We start from the raw sequence: 6000 nt of genomic DNA on the forward strand, positions 1-6000 counted from the left end.
TCCTGGGGGCCGGCATCCAGCCATTGCTCAGTGAGACCCTCCTCAAGAGGGTCTGAGTGGGTCAAAGCAGCATGCAGTCCCTCATAAGTGAGGGGTTGGGAAACACAGCTGCATCTGATATATATATATATATATATATATATATATATATATATATATATATATATATAAAACTCAGGAGAGAAGTCCTGCCTGGCAACCTGAGAGCTTGGTCACGGACAGTATAAAAGCAGGGAGCGGATGGGAGGTGGAGACACCAGCGATTGCTAGTCGGGGAGAACAGAATTCCAGTACTAGAGACTGGGTAGCTGGGTGATGCCATTTTCACTGCTCCCACACATGCGCTCACACACCGACAAGCGCCACAATAATCCACCCCAGTAAACTGAGCAGCGCCATCTAGTGGAGAATTAAGCCATTACACTAAGTGCTGCCCAACTGGGCCAAACTCACTCTTCAGGAACACAAATCTCTCTGCCTGCTTAGTTTCCAGACTATAAACTTAGTTTGACTTCTAGGGGAAACTGATGTAATTTCAATCATATTTCAGTCTGCTTGCTGGTCCATCTATTCAATTTTTTCCTATTTCTTTTCTTTTCTTATTCTTAAATACAGAAAGAGAAAAAATTTATTTTTATTTTCATTTTTTATTAAAAATATTTTTCTTTATTTTTTTCTACAATATTTTTTCCTTTATGTAAAAATTTCAAATTCTATTTTATTTACATCATTTCACTTTATTCTATTTCATTGTATTCATTTTTTCAAATTTTCAAACATCTTCCATTTTTTTCCATTTTCCCCTTATCTTTCCCTTTTTTTCACTAATTTATCAAGCTCCTTTCCACAACCAAACCAAAACACACCTAGAATCTAGCATCATTTATTTGACTTTTTTTGTTTTTAGTTTTTTAATTTTAATTTTTTATCTTACTCCTTTCCTTCCCGCAAAATGACAAAATGAAAGAATTCATGCCAAAAGAAAGAACAGGGAAAAAATGACAGCCAGGGAATTTAATCAACACAGATACAAGCAAGATGTCTGAACCAGACTTTAGAAACATGATAATAAGAATACTAGCTTGGGTTGAAAATAGATTAGAATCCCTTTCTGTGGAGATAAAAGAAGTAAAAGCTACTCAGGATGAAATAAAAAATGCTATAACTCAGCTAAAATCTCAAATGGATGTCACGGTGGCAAGGATGGATGGGGCAGAGTCCCATCAGTGATATAAAGGACAAACTTCTGGAGAATAATGAAGCAGAAAAAAAAAGTGAGACTGATGCAAAAGAGTGCAATTTAAGAATTAGAGATCAGTGACTCATTAAAAACGAGCAACATCAGAATCATAAGGGTCCCAGAAGAGGATGAGAGAGAAAAAGTGTTATGTGAGCAAATCACAGCAGAAAACTTTCCTAACCTGAGGAAAGACATAGACATCAAAATCCAGGAAGCACAGAGGACTCCCATTAGATTCAACAAAAACCGACCATCAAAAAGGCATATCATAGTCAAATTCACAAAATACTCAGGTAAGGAAAGAATCATGAAAGCAGCAAGGGAAAAAAAGGTCCTTAACCTACAAGGGAAGACAAATCAGGTTTGCAACAGACCTATCCACAGACACTTGGCAGGCCAGAAAGGAGTGGCAGGATATATTCAACGTGCTGAATCAGAAAAATATTCAGCCAAGAATTCTTTATCCAGCAAGGCTGTCATTCAAAATAGAAGGAAAGGTTAAAAGTTTCCCAGACAAACAAAAATTAAAGGAGTTTGTGACGACTAAACCAGCCCTGCAAGAAATATTAATGGGGACTCACTGAGGGGAGAAATGATGAAATACATACATACATACATACATACATACATACATACAAACCAAAAGCAACAAAGGCTAGAAATGACCAGAGAACACTACCAGAACTCCAACTCTACAAACAACATAATGATGATAAATTCCTATCTTTCAGTACTCACCCTAAACGTCAATGGACTAAATACTCCAATCAAAAGACATACAGTAACAAGATGGATAAGAAAACAAGATCCATCTATATGCTGTTTACAAGAGACCCGCTTTAGATCTAAGGCACCTTCAGATTGAAAGTTAGGGGATGGAGAACCATCTATCACACTAATGGTCTCCAAAAGAAAGCCAGAGTAGCCATACTTCTATCACACAATCTAGACTCTAAAATAAAGACTGTAACAAGAGATGAAGAAAGGCATATCATAATTAAGGGGTCTATCCACCAAGAAGACCTAACAATTGTAAACATTTATGCTCCAAATGTGGCAGCACCCAAATATATAAATCAATTCATCACAAACATAAACTCATATGGTATATAATACCATAATAGTAGGGGACTTCAACACCCCACTTACAGCAATGGACAGATCATCTAAACAGAAAATCAACAAAGAAACAATGGCTTTGAATGACACACTGGACCGGATGGACTTAACAGATAGATTCAGAACATTTGATCCTAAAGCAGTGGAATACACATTCTTCTCCAATGCACATGGAACGTTCTCCAGAATAGACCACATGCTGGGACACAAATCAGTCCTCAACAAGTACTAAAAGATCAAGATCACACCGTGCATATTTTCAGACCACAATGCTATGAAACTCGATATCAAGCTCAAGAAAAAATGTGGAAAGATAAGAAATACTTGGAGACTAAAGAGCATCCTACTAAAGAATGAATGGGCTAACAAAGAAGTTAAAGAGGAAATTAAAAAGTACATGGAACCAATGAAAATGGTAACACCACAGCCCAAAACCTCTGGGACACAACAAAGGAGTTCATAAGAGGAGTTTATATATAGCAATCCAGGCCTTCCTAAAGAAGGAAGAAAGGTCTCAGATACACAACATAACCTTACACCTTAAAGAGCAGGAAAAAGAACAGCAAATAAAACCCCAAACTAGCAGGAGACAGGAAATAATAACGATTAGAGCAGAAATCAATGCTATTGAAACAAACAAACAAAAAAACCCCACTGGAACAGATCAATGAAACCAGAAGCTGTTTTTTGAAAGAATTAACAAAATTGATAAACCACTAGCCAGACTGATCAAAAAGAAAAAGGAAAGGACCCATATAAACAAAATCAGGATGAAAGAGGAGAGATCACAACCAACACAGCAGAAATACAAACAATAATAAGAGAATATTATGAGCAATTATACACCAATAAAATGGGCAATCTGTAAGAAATGGACAAATTCCTAGAAACATATACACTACCAAAACTTGAAACAGGAAGAAACAGACAATTTGAGCAGACCCATAAGCAGTAAACAAATCAAATTAGTAATCAAAAATCTCCCAAAAAATAAGAGTCCATGGCCAGATGGCTTTCCAGGAGAATTCTACCAAACATTTAAGGAAGACTTAACACGTATTCTTTGGAAGCTCTTCCAAAAAATAGAAATGGAAGGAAAACTTCCAAACGCTTTCTATGAAGTCAGCATTACCTTGATTCCAAAACCAGACAAAGACCCCACGAAAAAGGAGAACTATAGACCGACTTCCCTGATGAACATGGATGCAAATATCCTCAACAAAATATTAGCCAACCGGATCCAACAATACTTTAGAAAATTATTCACCACGACCAAGTGGGATTTATACCTGGGATGCAGGGCTGGTTCAATATCCACAAAACAATCAATGTGATACATCACATCAAAAACGAAAGGACAAGAACCACATGATCCTTTCTATAGATGCAGAGAAAGCATTGGACAAAATACATCTCCTTTCTTGATAAAAACCCTCAAGAAAGTAGGGATAGAAGGATCATACCTCAAGATCATAAAAGCGATATATGAAGGACCCAACGCTAATATCATCCTCAATGGGGAAAAACTGAGAGTTTTCCACCTAAGGTCAGGAGCAAGATAGGGCTTTCCACTCTCGCCACTGTTATTTAACCTACTATCGGAAGTCTTAGCTTCAGCAATCAGACAACACAAAGAAATAAAAGACATCCAAATAGGCCAGGAGGAGGTCAAACTTTCACTCTTTGCAGATGACATGATACTCTATATGGAAAACCCAGAAGATTCCACCAAAAAACTGCTAGAACTGATTCATGAATTTATCAAAGTTGCAAGATATAAAAACAATGCACAGAACTCAGTTGCATTCCTATACACCAACAACGAAGCAACAGAAAGAGAAATCAAGGAATCGATCCCATTTACAATTGCACCAAAACCCACAAAATACCTAGGAATATATGTAACCAAAGAGGTGAAAAATCTATACACTGAAAACTATAGAAAGCTTACAAAAGAAATTGAAGAAGATACAAAAGAAGAAGAAGAAGAAGAAGAAGAAGAAGAAGAAGAAGAAGAAGAAAGAAAGAAAGAAAGAAAGAAAGAAAGAAAGAAAGAAAGAAAGAAAGAAAGAAAGAAAAAGATTCCATGCTCCTGGATAGGAAGAACAAATATTGTTAAAATGTCAATAGTCAATACTACCCAAAGCAATCTACATATTCAATGCAATCCCTATCAAAATAACACCAGCATTCTTCACAGAGCTAGAACAACCATCCTAAAGTTTGTATGGAACCAGAAAAGACCCCAAATAGCCAAAGAAACCTTGGAAAAGAAAACCAGAGCTGGAGGCATCACAATCCCAGACTTCATGCTGTATTACAAAGCTGTAATCATCAAGACAGTATGGTACTGGCACAAGAACAGACACTCAGATCAATGGGGCAGAATAGAGAACCCAGAAATGGACCCACAAACGTATGGCCAACTAATCTTTGACAAAGCAGGAAAGAAGATCCAGTGGAATAAAGACAGTCTCTTCAGCAAGTGGTGCTGGGAAAACTGGACAGCAGCATGCAGAAAAATGAACCTGGACCACTTTCTTACACCATACACAAAAACTCACAATGAATGAAAGACCTAAATGTAAGATAGGAAGCCAACAAACTCCTCGAGGAGAAAGCAGGCAAAAACCTCTTTGACCTTGGCCGCAGCAACTTCTTACTCAACACGTCTCCAGAGGCAAGGGAAACAAAAGCAAAAATGAACTATTGGGACCTCATCAAAATAAAAGGCTTCTGCACAGCAAAGGAAACAATCAGAAAAACTAAAAAGCAACTGACGGAATGGGAGAAGATATTTGCAAATGACATATCAGATAAAGGGTTAGTATCCAAAATCTATAAAGAACTTATCAAAGTGAACACCCAAAAAGCAAATAATCCAGTGAAGAAATGGGCAAAAGACATGAATAGACACTTCTCTAAAGAAGACATCCAGATGGCCAACCAACACATGAAAAAATGCTCAACATCACTCCTCATCAGGGAAATACAAATCAAAACCACAAAGAAATACCACCTCACGTGTGTCAGATGGCTAACATTAACAACTCAGGCAACAACAGATGTTGGCGAGGATGCAGAGAAAGAGGATCTCTTTTGCACTGCTGGTGGGAATGCAAACTGGTGCAGCCACTCTGGAAAACAGTATGGAGCTTCCACAAAAAATTAAAGATAGAACTACCCTATGATCCAGCAATTGCCCTAGTATATCCAAGGGATACATGTGTGCTGTTTAGAAGGGGTCCATGCACCCCAGTGTTTATAGCAGCACTATCAACAATAGCCAAAGTATGGAAAGAGCCCAGATGTCCATCACTGGATGAATTGATAAAGAAGATGTGGTATATATATATATGCACAATGGAGTATTACTCAGCAATCAAAATGAATGAAATCTTGCCATTTGCAACTACATGGGTGGAACTAGAGGGTATTATGCTACATGAAATTAGTCAGTCAGAGAAAGACAAATATCATATGACTTCACTCATATGAGGACTTTAAGATACAAAACAGATGAACATATGGGAAGGGAAGCAAAAATAATTAAAAAAACAGGGAGGGGGACAAAACATAGGAGACTCTTAAATATGGTGAACAAACAGAGTGTTGATGGAGGGGTTATGGGAGGGGGATTG

Source organism: Panthera leo, chromosome C1, assembly GCF_018350215.1.
Source record: "Panthera leo isolate Ple1 chromosome C1, P.leo_Ple1_pat1.1, whole genome shotgun sequence".
Lineage (NCBI taxonomy): Eukaryota > Metazoa > Chordata > Mammalia > Carnivora > Felidae > Panthera > Panthera leo.